General features: G+C 41.1%; 1 long non-coding RNA gene across 2 annotated transcripts; it reads left to right on the top strand.

Moving 5' to 3' along the window:
* Nucleotides 1–14,054: 14,054 nt before the first annotated feature.
* LOC140706973 (uncharacterized) lies at nucleotides 14,055–18,637 on the top strand. Of its 2 annotated transcripts, none has more exons than XR_013545334.1 (3): nucleotides 14,055–14,170; nucleotides 14,260–14,351; nucleotides 18,607–18,637. It is a non-coding gene; the product is annotated as an uncharacterized LOC140706973 (long non-coding RNA). The 2 variants fall into 2 exon arrangements; XR_013545335.1 differs by lacking the exon at nucleotides 18,607–18,637 and adding an exon at nucleotides 17,729–17,878.
* The last annotated feature ends 675 nt before the right edge of the window (nucleotides 18,638–19,312 follow it).

The following is a 19,312-nucleotide window of genomic DNA, read 5'->3' as shown; positions in this document are numbered from 1 at the left end:
GCGGTGCGAGGAGCGACTCCTTAAATCGCGCAGAATTCCTGCAGCATTACCCACACAGATTGGCAGCTCGTCCAGCCAGTGGGAAGCGGGGAGGGAAGGAGGGAGAGGGGGCTCGCCGTGGCAGCCCGGGCCCTGCTTGGCCTCTTGCAAAGCCAAACTAATCCCTTCCCCGCCGCCGCCGCCGCTCACGTTTCTCGCCCGCCCCCGCCAATGCCTTCTCTTTTCCCTGCCTCTGCCTCCGGGAGAGACGCAACTCCTCACAGTTGTCCTCCCGGAGGTCTTTTTTTTGTTTTGCTTTTGTTCTGAGGACTTGCTGGCGAGGAGGGATGCCCGACGACGACGTGGTGGTGGTGGTGGTGGTTGCTACGTGTCTGTTGCCTTGAAAAAGCTCTAGCCGAAGGCATGCCGCTGCCTGAGGCGGAACCGCAAACGGAGCGCGCTCGCAATCCAAGTGCGTAGTCGCCACGGCCGACGGCGTAATTTAGCCCTATCAAGGATCCCACAGACACTCTTCTTTCCTCTTTTGTTGGCTCTAGGCAAGTATAGTAAACGATTATTAACAATTGTCTGCCACACACACACACACCCGTGGACATCTCCAAATCAACTGCCTGTGGCAGCCGCTTCTTTCTCTTGCTTTCCGCCCAATAGTAGGGCCGGCTGCTTCTCCCTTGTCACCCCTGGCGTTGCTTAATGGTGTGATGTGGGCGGGAGAAATGAGCCAGAAAGACAGAGGTGATGTATCAAGATTAGCAAAGTTGCCACTCCTTATGATTAATGAACTACCGAATCAATGCAATTTCACCTAGGTTAAAATCCCATTAATGCCACCCTTGACTCATTTTTCTTCTTCTTTTCTCCCTCTACAGTCTAGTACTCAGATGCACTCCCATGGAAATCATAGTATAGTCGTCATGTGCTCTCAAGTCAGTTCCAACTGATGGCAACCCTTTTTAGAGTTTTCCAGGTAGAGAATACTCAGGAGTGATTTACCATTCCCTCCTTTCTGGGGACGTCCTGGACTTTGCAGCTTGCCCAGGGTTACACAGGTCGGCTCTTCTCCCAGGAGGCATGGTGAGGAATCAAACTCCTAACCTCTGGTTCTGCAGTCAGATATCTAAACCACTGAGCTATCCATCGAACCCCTATGGAAATACAGCTCCCAATTTAGATATTTGGGGATATCAACTGCACAAGTACATTCATTCAATTTATTTCAAGCCTATATTGTTCATATTAATTTTTTGTGCATCAGTGTACTGTCATCACATAAGACTTTTTTTAAAAAAATATTGATGTTATGTGACAAAATAAGAAAGAGCTGACAGAAACCTAGTGGACAACATATGATACTACTTAGTTTATAGCCAGAGGGAAAATAGGGCTGATCTTTGCAATCAACATGATGCCCTTAACAGACAAGTCCACCAAATCCCTATGATATACTAGTAAAATGTAATTACTGTATATCATTGGGCCCAGCTGGGGCTCTGGAGGAACCAATTTCAAGATACAACCAATCCATGTACTTTAAACTGGACAATCAGAAGTTTCTTTTCAAAAAGTTTCATTTTCCAGCTGTTTCAAAGATCTTTTGGGAGAAGCAAACTTCAAAATATTTATAGGATAACTACTTTATCCAAAGTCAGAACTGGATCTTGTTGTTGACATTTGTCTAAAACACTCTATAGAAAAGTCCAGCAAATTTGTCTTATCTGCCAAAAGCTAATTTTCAGTGGCCCCAGTTAAAGCTCTGCCAGAACCAGTTTTCAAATCTAACCTTGCCCAGGGTTAGATCTGTGGCTACTACACACTTCAACTGGGACATCACTGATATTCATGTAGAGGTTTGTGCTTCTTATGATTTTGGAATAAGGATACAGTATTTTTGAAAGTATTTGAAATCTGAGCATCCTGATTTTGGGAATCAGTTTCACTGGAGAAACACTTGTTTTATTTGATATCTCACTGTCTCGCTCTCTCTCTCACCGAATTTCAGACAAATCTGACATATTCAGTTACACATTAAGTACTAGATACGGGGAACCTTTGGCCTTTGAAATATTTTGGCTTACACCTCTGAAAAGCACGGCCAATGGTAAGGCCTTGTAACAATTCTAAGACAAAACGACCAGACAGACAAAGATTCCCCACCCAACTTCATCATTCTACCACGAACTTCCCCAACATGGTGCCCTGCTGATGTTTTAGATACAGTTCCCATCAGTTCTCAGCTAATATGATGTGTGATGAGCGATTGTGGGACATGTAGACTAATTCCTCTGAAAGCCAGTAGACTGAGGAAGGGCTTATTTTTTTATTTATTACCTTTAGATTTATTGCCTTTCCTCAATTGAGGTCAACATAGTATACATGGCTCTCCTCCTCCATAGTTTGCACTCACAATGAAGTGAGAATATATTGAGCTAAATCATTACTGTATATGACTGGCTCAGTCTGACCCAACATGTTTGCCTAGCTCATTGAGGACTATTGGCCCCATTCCCCATGAGTTCCAGTCCACCATTCCAATGATGCCACCACACTAGCTCTCCTGTAGATATGGACATATGGTTAGGAAACCAGATACTGTATCTCCTCTCATATTAACCACATGAATCACTCCTGAGGCCATTTTCCAGCTGTCCCCATTCCAGAGTGGAGATAGGTGATGAGTGTGACATTGCTTTTGTAGCTCTGGCCTTTCTGTTTTTGACTGATTGTGCCTGGTATCAAGTCTTCTTCCTTTTGCAACGTGAATAAAACAATACTGCTTTTTAATGCACCCAGAACTTTGAGATATTTTAAATATGGATTTAATGCTGCTAATAACATTGCTGATCTACTTTAGTGTTTTGTAATAGGTGCATGGCTTTTGTCATTATGGGAGTCCTTTGGAAGTGGAGGGTGAGAGATCAAATAAATTAAAACAAATACTGGCAGAAGGCATTGACAGACATATCACAATCAGTGTCCCACTGGAGAAAGAGAGCAGAAGGGCAATTATGTAAGTGTCTCTCCTGCTCTGGCAGGGTCCCCATCCTTGCCCTGGTTGTAACTGGTTGTGCAATGGTGAGCTTGCTCAAGCAGTTTTTAAAATTTATTTGCTAAATAAATAACACTGTGACTTAATGCTCAAGCCCATGTCCTGTTCTGCAAAAACAGATTTCACCAACATGCCACCATCCAGATGAGCTGGACTACAACTCCCATAACCTTTGGAAAGCCTCCCTGAAGATTGTAGGATTTGTAGTCCAGTCCATTGGAAGGGCTCCAGAGTAGAAAAAGCTACTTAAGAGGATCAACCAACAGCCCCTCTGCCAATGATGGTAGTACTATTGTTTACCCTCCTTTTCTGTGAAATGAACTGAAACAGAATTTTATAGTACAGTTACTGTGTACTTGGTTATTCCATCTCTTTATGGCTCTCCTTTGTAGCTTTCTCATCTTACAGAATGTCTTTGCATTTATTTAGTAAACTGAGTCCCAAACAGCTTTGCTCATTTTTCTCTATCTTGCCTCCACTGGTTCAACCAGAAATAGGCAATTCACATTTTTCATTTGTTCTCTTGAAAAGTGCACACTTCCTCTTTACCATGGTTCTATAGAAGAAGAATAGGAAAATGTGGTGGTGGTGGTGGTGATTGTTGTGTGCTATCAAGTCACCCTATGAATGAGTGAACTTCAAAATGTCCTGCCCTGCTCAGCTGTTGCAAACTGTGACTTTGACAGAGTTGCGGTATGACCAGGATGCACCAGGTGGCACTAACCAAAAGAACTTCCCTGAGAGATGAAGACGCCAACCAGTGTTGATAGCAGAATATTTGTATTATTTACAGGATATATAAATACATGTACAGCTTAGTCCTTGTTTCCAGTCGCGAAGTCATACACAGCAGTTTCCACAGAGTTCAATGCATAAATCAGAGTCAAAGTCCTTGTAAATTAGTTCAGCAGTCAAATACCATATGTTCAGTCCAGTAGCCAGAGTTCTTCCAATATACAGCATGAAGACACAGCTTCTTCCAGGATACTCCAGCACAGCAACACAACGACAGCAAGCCATCACGACACCAACCAACAGAGTGTGTGTTCTAGGTCGGCTAGCTTTATCCCAGGATTAGCCAATCCAGGGATTGCTGTCTCAGCTGTTACAATTTACTCAGCTGGATTAATTCTAGCCTTACTTCTTTCTATAACACTGATTCTGATACTTATTGCTTTAGTACAAAACTGCATTTAACAATTCCTCCAAGTTTAGCTCAAACCTGTCAATTTCCTCCAATTGTTGAATTCAGTTTTGTTAACATATACCATATTTGTGGCGTACAAGATGACTTTTTTGGCCCCAAAAACATGCCTCCAAGTTGGGGGGGGTCATCTTGTACGCCGGGTGCACTTAATTTGGACCAGGAAGGAGGTGCCACTGCCGCCGCTGCCACTGAATAAGTGACGCGGGGCCATGCCGGCCGGAGAGGAAGGCAGGCGGGCAGGCAGGCGATTGGTCTGGAGGGAGGGAGGGAAGCAGAGCCAGCCATACCTGAGTGGCCAGAGCCCACTTCCCCGCGCCGCTGAGCCCGCTTGACCGCGCGCTGCTGGGGAGCTGCTTCTCCTTCCCCTCCTCCTCCACCGCCTGCTTCCCTTCCCTTCTCGCCCTTGCAGCTGAGCCAGCTCGACCGTGCGCCACCGGAGAGCTGCTTCTCCTTCCCCTCCTCCTCCACCACCGCCCACTTCCCTTCCCTTCTCGCCCTTGCCCCCAAAACATGCCTCCAAGTGGGGGGGGGGGGGTCGTCTAGTACACCCAGTCTCCTTGTGCGGCGGCAAATACAGTATACATCTCTTTAAATTGTTTTTCAATATTTGACATTACAGAATATTTACATGCATATTCATTTCTTTTCATTCCCAACATGTTACAAGCTCTTTCATGTTTTGTAGGTCCCAGTACCTTAGTTAAACTGTCTGCAATATTTTTTTCTGTTGCACAGTAAATCAGTTTAATCATTCCATTTTCAATACTTTGTTTTACATTTTGATATCGTATATCAGTGTGCTTAGACCTGTTTTTTATATTCGGAGAAGTTGCCATCTGGATGACTGCCTGGTTATCTTCATTAACTGCTGTTGGCTCTTGTAAATCTATCCCTAGATCCTGAGCTAATTGTTTGTAAGAAACAAGGTCAGTACATAGTTCTGATAGTGCAGCATATTCTGACTCACCAGGTGATAGAGATATAAAATTTTGTCTTGCTGTTTTCCAGTTTATTAAACTTTCACCTAAATGAACTGTCATTCCTGAAGTAGACCTTCTTGTTCTGATATTATTTCCATAATTTGCATCATTGTATGCTGTTATGGTCAACTCTCCCTTTGGTTCTAAATATAACTCCTTGTTTTGTGTCTCCTTTAAATATCTTAACACTCTCCTAGCAGCTTGCCAATGTTTTTCATTTGGCTTGCTTACATTTCTTGACAATAAATTTACTGCTATAGATATATCAGGTCTAGACCATCTGCTTAGGTACAACAGACTACCTATCAGAGATCTATACAAATCAATATCACATTCAGGACCTGTTACATTTTTTAAAATTCTACATTCATTGGAGTGATGGCACCTTTGCAATTTTCCATGTTGTATTGCTTTAATAGCTTCAGTATTTTATGTCTACGAGCTATTTTAAATCCTTTTTCATATCTTTTTATTTCTACTCCTTAGTTGCTTATCTCACCCGTCTCTTAATTTATAATTTTTCTTTAGCATTTGAAATGTCATTAGCAGATTTCTCATTCTGTGTAAATATAGCAATGTCATCTACAAATATCAATATAATAGCTTGCTCATCCCTTTTGATAGACATGGATCTGCTTTTCCTTGTAAAAATCCATTATCTTTGAGTGTTTTAGATAAATGCTGATTCCATTTATATCCACTGTGCCTCAATCCATATAAGCTCTTTTTCAATAGCCAACATTTACCTTTTTTTCTCAATGCTAGGTGGTATCTTCATGGGACGTGGTGGCGCTGCGGGCTAAACCACAGAAGCCTGTGCTGCAGGGTCAGAAGACCAAGCAGTTGTAAGATCAAATCCACATGACGGAGTGAGCTCCCGTCGCTTGACCCATTTCCCGCCAACCTAGCAGTTCGAAAGCATGCAAATGCAAGTAGATCAATAGGGACCACCTCGGTGGGAAGGTAACAGCGTTCCGTGTCTAAGTCACACTGGCCATTTGACCACGGAAGATTGTCTTCGGACAAAACGCTGGCTCTATGGCTTAGAAACGGGGATGAGCACCACCCCTAGAGTTGAACACATCTGGACCAAAATTGTCAAGGGGAACCTTTACCTTTACCTTTTAGGTGGTATCTTCATATATACTGTGTGTTGCAAATCAGCATATAAGTAATCTGTTTCTATATCTACATGCCTAGAAACTAGATTGTGTTTAGCTGCATATGTTAACATGAATCTCAAGGTTTCTGGACTTAAAGCCAGGGCAAATACCTGATCGTAATCATTAGAAGTCTGAGAATAGCCTTTTGCAACTAACCTTGCTCTATATCTTAAATTACCATCAGCATCAACTTTCTTCTTAAATATCCACCTGCACCCAATAATTTTACTGTTAGCAGGTTCCTCAATTTCCTCATATACTTTTAATTGTTTCAGAGAATTTAACTCCTTATCTAATGCTTCTTTCCATTTTTCTTGCTCAATCTTTGGCATATTGCAAATATCTTCATAAGTTTCAGGTTCTGCTACGTTAAGACAATAATACGTTTCTGGTTCATATCTATCTGGAGGTCTATGCTCTCTGGGTGATCTCCTAGGCAATTCTCTTTCCTCCTCAGGAGTTTCCCTCTCCTCTGAGGTAGAAGGGATTTCACTACCTGGCTGTGGTTCAACAGGTTCTGTCTCTTTCTTGATCACCTGATCTGGCTGTGAGCTTTCCTCATCATCACTTTCCCCATTATTCTGCATATCTGGTGTGTGGATGATGGTTTCTGGAGGCAAACTAATTTTGTACCAATAAGTATGTTCATTAAATGAGGCACTGCTGCTAATTATTACTTTGTGTTGGGTAAACCAAATCTATATGCTTTTCTGTTTTGTTCGTAACCCAAAAATACATTAGCTTAGCCTTCTTATCACCCTTTCTTCTAGTCTCCTTAGGGATATGTACCCATGCAGATGACCCAAATACATGCAGAAATTTTAAATCTGGTTTTCTTCCTGTCCAGATAGTATATGGATATTATTTATGCCACTGTGCCAAAGTATATTCAAGTAAAAGTTTGCACAAAGAATAGCCGCTCCCCAGTAACATTCTGAAAGTTTACTTCCTCTTATCATAACCTCAGCCATGTTTTGAAGTGTTTGACCTCTTCTCTCTATGAATGCATTTTGTGTTGGAGTGTAAGGAGCAGATTTCCTATGAGTAATCCCATGCTTTCTCAAAATTGACTGGAATTTCGCATTTGTAAATTCAGTCCCGTTATCTGTCTGAATCTGCTTAACTTTTCTGCCTGTCTTCCTTTCCACAAACTTCAACCATTTTTCAAATTCAATGTGTGTTGAGCTTTTATCCTTCATTAAATAGCAGAAACCAAATCTACATTTCTGATCTTGGATTGAAAGGATGTACTTTGCTCCTCCTAAAGATGCATGTTTAGGTCCTATCAAATCCAGTGGGAACGGATTACCGTCCTTAAGTGAAAATCACCGTAGGAAACATCGCTAAGCGATACAATGTTTCCCCCATTGGAATGCATTAAAGCCTATTCAGTGCATTCCAATGGTTTTGCAATGTCTGTTTTCGCTACTTTTAAAGTGTCTTACAATGTTCAAAAACGGTTTTAAATGCTTGGGATCGTTAGTGCACCTTGCAAAACCTGTGCAATCATAATTTGGCTTTGTTCTGAGTCTTCGTTATTTTTTGGTGAATTTTTTCTCCCCCATTGGAATGCATTGAACTGTAGGTTATTTATTTATTTATTTGATTTTTATCCCACCTATCTGGACCAACGTTTCTTCATTATCAAAGTTAGAATTTTCTAGTTCTTGAGTAGCCATGGGTTTTGTCTTTTTCATGTTCTGGTGCACTTTCTTCTTTCACTTTCATCATAAGTTGTATCAAGTTACTGCTGTTTTCTGTCAGTAAAATGGGATCAATATTAGAGCTACTCCATTTCTTCTGAGCTTGTCATTTTCAAAACACTGTCTACCCCTTTCACTCCTGTTTGATAAAGATTCATGCAGTGTAGAAGCTTTTTGAATGCAGCCACCAGTGTGCCATTAAACAATGGTAGAGGACATGCTTTACCTGCAAAAGATTCTAAATTCAATCTCCAGCATCTCCAGATAGGACAGGAATAGGAAAAACTTATTCTGGCAACACTTGAGAACTGTTCACAGTCACTGTAGCAAAGAGATGAGCAAAGTGCAGCTTTTGACATACTTGCTGGACTGCAGTTGGCAAGAGCACTAGCCAGCACTGCCAATAATGAGGAATGATGGGAGCTGCAGTTCAGCAACATCTGGAACATTGCCTTTTGCCCACCTCTGTTGCAGACAAGTCAATTGTGAGTAACAAGTCTGATTCATTTCACAGGGTCTGCTCTGTGCAGGATTGATGCTGGATTTAGTCCAAAAAAATAATTAAAGCACCTATGCAGGAAGCTAAAAGTAGCAGCACAACCACAAAGAACTAAAGGGGTCAATAAATTAAATTAAGCAATCACAGAGCTGAGTGATTGTTTGAAGAGACATTTCTTCACTTGCTGGCAGACCACAGATAAACAGGAAGGTGACCTAGCCTGTAAGGACAGGGAGTTCCGTAAATGGGACATTGCCACCCCCATAAGATCTCCCTGGTCTGACAGTATAAGGCAGTTTCCTATGTTCCAAGAGTTATAACACCTCGGATGTACTGCTTTCTAATGTGTCACACAGGGTTTAGCTTGTTTGCAAGATGATTCTGTCATGTAATGATGTCTTGACTTTAAGCCTGCAGTGACTCAACTCTTGGGACAGCAACTAGATCAGGGCTTGGAAAAATTACTTTCCGGATTACAATTCTCACACTCCCTTATTGAGCACCATCAAGGAAGTGTCTTCTGTAGTCTATAAAAGTAATATTTTCAAGCTGTGCTCTCAACCAGTCATAGACATTCCAGATGCTGGATTGCAGCTCCTGTCAAGCCCTGTCCAATACAGCCAGTGGTGAGCAGTGAGAGAAATTACAGTCTCACAACATCTGGAGGACCACATGTGCCACAGCCCTGATCCACAGAGAAGGTGAAATTCTAAGAACAGTTTGCTATGTCACTTTGGCAAACAATTGGCTAATTGTTCATCTGCTTCAGTGGCATCTGATGTGTGGTCTCATTGATTTTAGAGTCTGACTCAGCGGTCCACTGACTAAGCAGTGACTCAGCAGTGTCAGCTGTGCCATTACATGTCTAGTCTAAAATATTTACATAAAGGGAAGATATTCCTACTGTCACAGACACTCCATAAGATAGTTTCATCTCTGGACAGGAGAAATATGCAGGACAAGGAGTTCCCAAAGATGTTGACTGAGTTGCACAAACCATTCCAAGCAATCTCCACATCTGTGTTGGAGGTGTTGGGACTTAGCCAGCCATACATACGTAAGGCCTTCTTTGGTAGACAGGAGGGACACTAGGAATGAGAGTTTGAAAAACCTATTTGCCATACATTTTCCAGGTTTCCCCATAGCATCTCACATACAGAGAGTCATGGGAATCTGCATTTACTGTGATCCCTCTCCATCCCAAAAGGGAGGTAGGCTCTCTTATTGAGCCTTGCACGAAAAAAAGATCAAAACTGATCATATCAACAAATGGAAAGCAAGTCTTTTTAAAAGCGAATTTAATTAATCTCATGCCATCAACTCAATTCCAGTTTACAACAAACAACGGTTCCAGGTTTTGTGCTCAAAGGTTGTTTACCAGTCTCTCCTTCTGATGGTGCTCCAGGACTGTGCAGCTTGCTTAAGGTGGCACAACTGGCAGGGCTTGTGACCCCCATCAGCCACACATACTCTGGGGTGATCTCAGCTTGCCCGTCTCCTGGGAGACAGAGTGGAGATTCGAACTCCAAACACAGCTTAGTATAAATTTATATGTAGTCTCTTAACTGCCCTTCCAGAACCAAAAGATACTCATTTGCATTACAACAGAGATAGCTTGCAAAAATAGAATGTTCCTGGGAAAATCCATTTCTCTTGCACTTAACTGTTAGGAATGGATTGCAGCTAAGCTCAGAGTGAACAAGGAGTCTGAGTGGGAGTGGCATTTGGTATTATAGTTCAGGGGCTTCAACAATGCGAGCCCAGTTTCACTACCCTACTCTTCCTATTTTTCAAGAAAGCTAGATTCAACCTTCTTTCTTATACCATTTTTAAAGCCTACAGTCTGAGAGTTGATCTTCAGTTCTAAAAGAATTCGCCATTAAAGCCCTTGGGGGATTGTATCATTCAAAGCATATGTGCGGAATCCTGTAATGGGATGTCCTCTTATTTGAAAAATTCCATCTCTGTCTAGATGGATAGGCTCTTAGGCAACATAGTTGTATATTCCTGTCCTTATTTTTAGCATATCACCATTCTTTTCTGTCTGTCTGACAGAGGATGGAGAGCAGTTTAACCTGCGGGATGTCCATTCCATTATGTGATCCCCTCATTTGCATTCTAATGGAGCAGTGTCTAAAGAGACAAGCATTATGATTCTTCCAACTGTATAACTCAACTCTTATTTGTTCAGAAGTGTGCATTAACGTTCAATTTCTTTTAGTTTCTTTCTTTCTATTTAAGTTATAGCTTATCCCAACAAATAAAAGAGATTAATCTCCCTAGGAAAAAATGATTCACCTGACAATTTATTAGAATTACAGGATTACTTACAAAGTACTATTCAAGTTTGTAGGTCTGAAAGATTGAAAGACTTTAAAGTTATATGAAGATAAATATAACTATATTTCTTCTAATCTGGATTCTTTTTAAAATGTACTCAGATTCATGAAAACTCCATTATATTGTTGTGCTAGTGGTGTCAGACACTGGAAGAAAACATATGCTGGAAATTTTATTAATTCTCCCTTTCAGCAGAGGTACAAAGAGCGAGATCAAGAGAAAGACAAATGTAACAGAGCCTGTGTTTATTCCTCTAGACTAAGGGAAGGGGGGGAAGGTAAATATCAGCATAGAAGAATGCCTTGCAATTTGTTGAAAATTACAGTGGAAAAAAAGCAAAGTCAATTTTGTGAGGTCTAGAAAACAAGGAGAATCATTTCATTTCATTTTTATCCTGCCTATATTCCTCATATTTGTGGCTACACAGCAATTTATAAATATTATTTACTAAAAATATGAAGCCCACCCTAGGAAATAAACCGTAAAGTATGAGAGTGAAATGGAAGCTTGCTGTGTATATCCTCATTTGAGTGAATAACATTGCAAACCTGTAGCTAGCGTAGGTTTACTCAGAAGCTTGGAATATTTTCCTCAAGGGAGCCCTGTTGGCCTCAACATTACCCTCTTTCTGGCACTAAGTGCAAACATTTCTCTATTCCCTGGTATTTGATGGGATGTGAATGACTTAAACTAGATTACAGTAATTGATTAATCTCTGGCATTTTTTCTTGAGGGAAGTGTTGGTTTATTATATATATTATGTTTATTGATTTTAACTTTGGTATATTTATTTGGAAAAAGGCAATAATGATAGGAAAAAATTAAAAGCAGTAGGAAAAGAGGAAGACCAGATATGAGATGGACTGCCTCAATAAAGGAGATTTCGTTATAAATTTACAAGAACTGAGAAGGGCTTTTAATGATCTGACATTTTGGAGGTCACTCTTCCTAGGGTCACCGCAAGACAAAGGTGAGTTGACTACATATTACAACAACAGTATCTTCTAACCTGTAAGACACCTAGCATCTTTTTAAGAAAAAAGATATACCCGCAAAAGAAAATCACCTTCCTCTAGGAGTGTGCTTGATGTCCCAGAAAGTAGCAAGTTAGAGTACTAGCATTTGATACTCTTGTCCTTTAAAACCTGCTCTGTTGTAAGCATTGGCAGGGGGTACAGTTATTCCAGAGTGTGTGACTCAGCTAACAATCATTATGTCATCCTTGTATATATTAAAAATAAAAAATACTTTATTCATTCTGTCTTCCATTACATGGTTTGATCACTCTTCTTAGTGCCACATGACTTGGATGAATAGAATGGTCTGGTTTAACTGCACAAAAGATAGATTTTTAAAAATGCTTTGCCTATTCAGATTCCAGAACAGCAACCACTGCCATGCATTGTAGGTACCCTCTGGCCCTTTATATACCCTGCACGTTCCATCAAAGCATCTCCCTGAATAACAAGGCAAAACTCATCAGTCGGAGAGGGAAATGGAGCTCAGTTCCCAGGAGAGATCTGGGGGGGGCAGAAAAGAGCAGGGAGCAGAACTGATAGGAACAAGGAGCCGGGGGAAATCCTGAAGAGTCAGAGAAGTAGAGATACAGCACAGAGACACCTGGTGTCTCACATGAAGGTATTTTCCCACTGCTTTGTACAGATGAGCCTTCAGCCCCACCTGACACTCCCCACAACTTGTTGGGCTATATGGACATCACCCATGGCAATGCTGGATGGGAATGATGAGAAAGGTGAACCCAAAATAGCTGCAGAGCATGGCATGAACAAAGATGGATGTCTACAGCTGTGAGCTGCAAAAGCAGTTGCCTAGGTAAACATTATTATGTGCACTCGGGTTTAAATGCACTTACGAGAAAGATAGGAAATATGTGGCTCTCCGGAAGTTGTTTGTTTTGTTTCCATCCATGTGTGGTCCATGTTCAAAGTTTGCTGCCAGGATAGAAAAGGAATAGAAAAGTCATACTGACGGGAAAATGCAGGCTGCGAGTGTGTTGTTTTTCTTCATATAGTTTGCGCTAAGTGTGCAACTACAGGGGACAATGTCCACTGTGAATTCTCATTACAGGGAGCCACTCTGCACAACTTCAATAGGACTTGGTCCCTAGTAAGTGTGTACAGAATTGTAGCCTTGCAGTCCAATCAGGTACATACATAATTTCCAAATAAAAAGAATAGGAAGCAGGGTTGCATGGAAAGGCCTCTGTGAAAAGCAACATTTTCAGTAGCCTTCTAAACATGAGGAAGGAGTAGGGTTGCCAGATGTCAGGCAAAAGGAGGACATGTCCTCCTTTTCAGCCTAATGCCCTCCGTCAGGCAGGCAAAGATAAAAACCTTTAAAATGTCAGGCTTTTGTATATTTTATGTTATAATTTTGGATGGGAGGGGGAGAGGTAGAAGGACCCCCCGTCCTCTTGTCTTTCCCTCACCCCCTCCTGTTGCAGTGGCAGCTGACTAGCAATTTGCCAGGCCCACCCAGACCACGTGGAGCCCAGAAAGGCAGTGCGAGTAGAATGCCTCCCTCCAAGCCAGGCAGGAGCAAGCAGCACCCGAGTGCATTGATAGGAAGGCAAACGTCCGGACTGTGTGTGTGCAAAGTCCCTTTCAGGGACTCCAACTCCCATACTTCCCAGCCTCGAACCTATGGGGGGAAGGGAGACTGCCTTATTTGGTTTTGCCCAACGCCACTTTCCCCCTGCCTGAGCCGGAGCCTTGTTTGGGTGTCCAGGTTAGCAAGGTTGCCTCTGAGCCTGTGCAGTGTGCCAGTGGCCAGGGGATCCCACAACCGGGCTGGGGTGGGTTTGGGTACAATTTATTGTTTAAATAATGTTTTATGTTATTTTGAAAAAAAGCCTCAGTTGAATTTATTTTTATTTGCTAACATGACTGTTTCTTGGTTGGTTCACTAAGAGACATTTATTGGCAGCTATTGTAAAAAATTTTGAATTGATTGCAGGTTTAATCTGGAACAATTCAAATGAAACATTCAGTACATCCTCCTTTGTCCTCTTTTTTATCTTTCTATGTCCTCCTTTTGGTACCCATGTATCTGGCAACCCTAGGAAGGAGGGACCTTAGTGCAGCTGATTCCAAAGTGTTGGTTCCACAATGAAGAAGGTCCAGCTTCTCATGGATGATTTCATCAGAGCGGTGACCCAGAGGAGCATGGCCTAGGAGGATCTGACTGAGTGGGTGGATAACCATGGGAAAAGGTGCTCTAACAAGTAACATGGCCCGAAATTGTAAATGCATGCCATCAAGTCAATTCTGACTTATGGTAACCTTTTCTGGGATTTTCCAGGTATCATATCATCATAGGCATCCTTCAGTCTCGAGAGACCATGGTGATATGCTCTGAATCGAGGAGTGTCTTCTCCAGAGCATGAAGCCCGGGTAAGGTAATATGGAGGATAGGCTGTTACCCAAGCAGCAGATCCCCCCTCTCCACATTGCTGAAATGGTCCAATGGAAAGGCAAGAGCCAATACAACTGGTTCCAGCAATGTCGCAGGAGTTGGCAGAACGACACAAGCTGCCTTCGGGACTCCAGCTCCAGATTTTGCCTCAAGGTTAACTCCTGAAGCCTTTTCCATGAGTGGATATAGCCACAAGGCAGTGGAGGTTTGAAATCGGAGTTTTCCTTCTCCTAGATGGGCTGCCTTCCAGGGCTGACGAGCCCCACCTACCCGGTTTCCAGGTATAGAGTACTCAGATAAGGTTTTCTATTCCCTTCTTCTGGGGCTACTTCGGGGTTGTGCAGTTTGCCCTAGACGCTATAGGCTGGCTCTTTTCCTGGAAGACACAGTGGGAAGTTGAACTCACAGACTCTAGCTCGGCAGTTATGTGCCTTATTCACAGAACTATATGCATGTTCATCTAGCAATAACCCTTATTAAATTTAGGAAGACTTGCTTCTGAATAGAGATGTATAGCACACATTGTATTGAATATAGCAAGCATACCACTAAAACCCTTCACTTATTCAAATTATCTGTGTAAAGAACCTGGGTAATTGTTAAAGGTCCACTGTAATATACTTGGCCTGTAATCCTACAGAGGGAATAAACCCGATTAAACTAAGCTAAACTTATATTCAAGTGACTAAACTTTAAAAGCTGATTGGATTGCAGGAAGAAAGAGAACCAAGGAAATGTCTCTTTCAACCCCAAAACAAGCTTGAAGATTTCATGGCCTGCAACATCAGACTAGATGAGCAGTATAGAAATTTAATAAATAAATAAATACGTTTCTTAGCAAGATGTAGCCATACATTAGCAAAACTATTAGAATGTCCCGAGAGTTAATAGAAATCTGTATTGCAATCATGCAACTGTTGCCTTGTCTTTTCTATGAAAACAGGTAAAAAAAATTCTCCATCAGCAATGTTCTTGCTTTTGCAAGCCTTTAAAATGGAATTAGTAGGTGTGGAAAGAAAAGATTAACTGGAGAAGACAGACTATCTCACAGGATTTTCCTGAAAATCTAAAGAATAGGTTCCTCAATTTATTTGAGGAATAAATTGCAGGCAATTTGGAGTCAGATAAGACTTGCCTGTGGTGATCCTGAAAAATGAAAGTTTAGATATGTGGTCATGTATGTGTACATGTGTGTGTCTCCAGTTCATTCATTACATTTTATTTTATTTATTTATTTATTCATATTGAGCAGATCTGTATCTTCCATGGTGCTGTGAACATTTAATGACAAGACAGTGGCCCTGCAATCTAAGCCACTTCAGAAGTTTAGTTTAGTTTAGTTCAGTTTAGTTTGTCTGTCTGTCTGTCTGTCTGTCTGTCTGTCTGTCTGTCTGTCTGTCTGTCTGTCTGTCTGTCTGTCTGTCTATCTATCTATCTATCTATCTATCTATCTATCTATCTATCTATCTATCTATCTATCTATCTATCTATCTATCTATCTATCTATCCATCTATCTAAAATATTTTACCCAGCCTTTCTCCTTGAAAAGGACCTAAGGTGGCTTACAACACTGGAAGACAATATTTAAAGTTGAAAGCAATGAGTATACAATGGTGGTTAACATAATTAAAATACTAAAGCTAAGAACAATGAGTATAAAGAGGCATCTTGCATCATTAAAGGCAATATTACAGCTAAGAATAATAAGTATACAAATATTAAAAAGAAAAGAAAAGTGTCATTCTGAGAAATGGAAAACACAAGTAGCACCATGTTTCCCTGAAAATAAGACAGGGTCTTATATTTTTTTTTGCTCCCAAAAACTCATTAGGGCTTATTTTAAGGGGATGTTTTATTTTATTTTTTTCATGTGCAACAATCTACATTTATTCAAATACAGTCATGTCATTTTCTTCTGGTTGCTGCACGATGGTGGAGGGTGGGATTTCACTTAACTGGGGCTTATTTTTGGGCTAGTGCTTATATTACGGGCATCCTGAAAAATGATATTAGGGCTTATTTTCAGGTTAGGTCTTATTTTCGGGGAAACTGGTTAGTAAAAATCCAGTCAAAATCATGCACAACAATTCATCTAAAAAGCACACACAGGTAGCTAGTTACTGAGGGAAGGCTTGCCTGGGGAGAAAGAACTTTGCCTGCTTGTGGAAGGACAGCAAAGATGGGGCCAGCCTGGCCTCCTGTGAGAAAGTGTTCCAAAGTCTGGAAGAAGCGACAGAGAAGGCTCTCTCTTGTGTCCCCATCAGGTGCACCCGTAAAGGTGACAGGAGAAGGGCCTCTCCTGATTATCTTAACATCCAAGCCAGCTCATAATCGGTGATATAGTCTTTAAAATAGCTTGGACCCAGGCTATTAGGGTTTTGTGGGTTAAAATCAGCACTTTGAATTGTGCCAAGAAACTCATCAGCAGCCAGAGGAGCTGATGTAAGAGGAAGGTTAGGTGATCCCTGCAACCAGCCCCAGTCAGCTCTCTGGATGCTGCATTTTGGCTTTGGTTAGAGAAGGGAACTACACTTGTTTCCTTAAGTTAGCAGATCCACAGACTCTGGTGTTCCACGTGGTCCAATGATCATATCTCACAGAATCCAGGAAAAGTCTATGGATTTGATGCTTTCACAAATGTGTTAAAGCTAAGAGAACACTAAAATGTAGATGTTTTAGTAAATATTTTCATTCGATTTTCATATGTCTAATTTATGATTTACCTCTTCCATGAAGCCAAGAAAATAGCATCAGTTAATGCCACCAATATTTATTAGTCATTTTCAGCAAATCTTTCTCTATGGCAGTGTGTGAAGGTGTATGCCTCATCAAAACGGATGGAGACCATAAGTAACATCCTAATGTCATCCGTCAGCCTGAAGGAGACTTGGAAACAGCTGTCAACTCAAAGGATTTTTATTCAGAACTATTTACACCTTATCTCTTATCATCAGATCAAGTCACAGCTTTCTGCATTGGAAAATTAGCTAGAAGTCATCCACGGGTAGACAGGGGTAAAGTTAATTTCACCAAGGCAATCCAACTATGCATAAGAGTTTATAAACTATCAGGTTCCCCTCTCAAATATCTTTAATCAATCATTGTAGTTGCTTAAATTGTTTCTCATGACATCAGCAGTGGTTGATTCAGTTACTCAAGTGTAGATTCATTCATTCATTCATTCATTCATTCAGTCAGTCAGTCAGTCAGTCAGTCAGTCAGTCACTTTCTTTCTTTCTTTCTTTCTTTCTTTCTTTCTTTCTTTCTTTCTTTCTTTCTTTCTTTCTTTCTTTCAGCTGTGACTCTTGGTTTGACTTCAGCCCAGCATGATCTGATTCTCTTTACTTCTTCCAGGTTCTATGATTCAGTGGAATGTTCAAAAGGATGCAGCCCAAGACTATCCTGGAGAAGTGTACCCAGCATAAACAATGATCTCAGAATCTTCACAGCTGCACACACTGTGTCGCTTTCTTCCTCCTGCTCCTCTCCTCCCACAGCTCCAAGCTGGACTCCAGCTGCCAGAATCCTCCAGCTAACTTGACAACTGTAGTCCAAAAATTGTGAAATCCAAAATAGCAACGTTTCTAACATTTGCACTGAAATTCGCTATTTCTGTGGAGACAGCTATCTGATCTGCATGGCTCAGCTGGGTTGTGGGGAAAAATGAGTACATCTCCCTGGTCTCTGAGGCCTTCAACTACACCAAGTGTTGTATGTTGCTCACATGTCCTTTACAGAAATGCACCAATACATTAATTTATGCTTTTGGTGTATGCCTTTTACAAGTGAGAATTTGCAATACAATTCAATCTGTACAAACCCTTCTGGCATCTCAGTATATACAAATCTTGTATATACAGTACTGTGTGGGCGGCTTATTTTCATCCTTCTTTGTGAAATACATTCTTTAGTTAAAGCCTTCCACTCATACATGCTCTCCAACATCGAGGGACTACCAGTTTCTTTCAAGATTTCCAGCTTTTATTTTTGTTTCCATTTGCATTGCATCTGCCTCCTCTGTGAGCACATGCGTATAAATAACGATCTCAGCTATGTAGCTTTATGCATTTTTTATTACTCTCAGATTGTGTGTCCTATAAGTAATCAAAAAGTTGGAGATATGGCTCAAAGCTATGTGATGAGCTTGTCAGTTTCAAAAGTGGCATCTTCTCTTTTCCTGTTATTGTTCATTTTTTTCTTTTTCTTTTCTTTTTCTTTTTTTCCTTTTGCAGCTGGAGTGCCATAGTTTTGCAAGACCATCACAGGGTGAAGCTGTCATACCAAAAGGAAGAGGATTAGCGGCGACACTTCTTCTAGATAAGCAGGCCAGCTGCTGCTCATTTAATCTATGCATTTCAATTTTTTTTTTTTGTTGTTCTAAAATAGGCTGTTGAATAGAAATGAAGTCATCAAGGTGGCAATAAAGTGCAAATAAAAGAGATGTAGATGTTCAAACAAGATTGTTTCTTGCTGGCTGCGGTGGAGAGTGGGGAAGCTGAATTTTCAGAGAGATTGGGTGGGAATCAACATGGAATAGTCTTTTTTAATGTGAAAACGGTGAATTTAACAATTGGGAATCATAATTTCCTAAGTATTCTTGAAGAGTGCAAAGTTAAGTCTTAGTAAAAGAAGATACACCTGGTTAGTTTAAAAAAAAAGTAGTACTCCAATTATAGAAGAAAGTCTTCTTGTAGTGACTTCACCATGATGATTTTCAACTGGGTTTCACAGAATGACTGATAGCCAGGATAGTGTGAGGTGAATAGCATGTCAGTTGTAGCAAGGGAAAGCTACTCGGTATGTACCCAGGGAAACTTCCACATGAGCTTTCAACACATACGGTGGGGTCTCGACTTACGAATGGCTCGACATACGAACGTTTCGACTTACGAACTGCTCTCATAGGAATATATGGACTCGACTTACGAACTTAGGTTC

This window comes from Pogona vitticeps, chromosome 4 (genome assembly GCF_051106095.1).
Source record: "Pogona vitticeps strain Pit_001003342236 chromosome 4, PviZW2.1, whole genome shotgun sequence".
NCBI classification, from domain to species: Eukaryota; Metazoa; Chordata; class Lepidosauria; order Squamata; family Agamidae; genus Pogona; species Pogona vitticeps.
The sequence above is the reverse complement of the archived record's forward strand: the minus strand, read 5'-3'. Positions and strand labels throughout refer to the sequence as shown.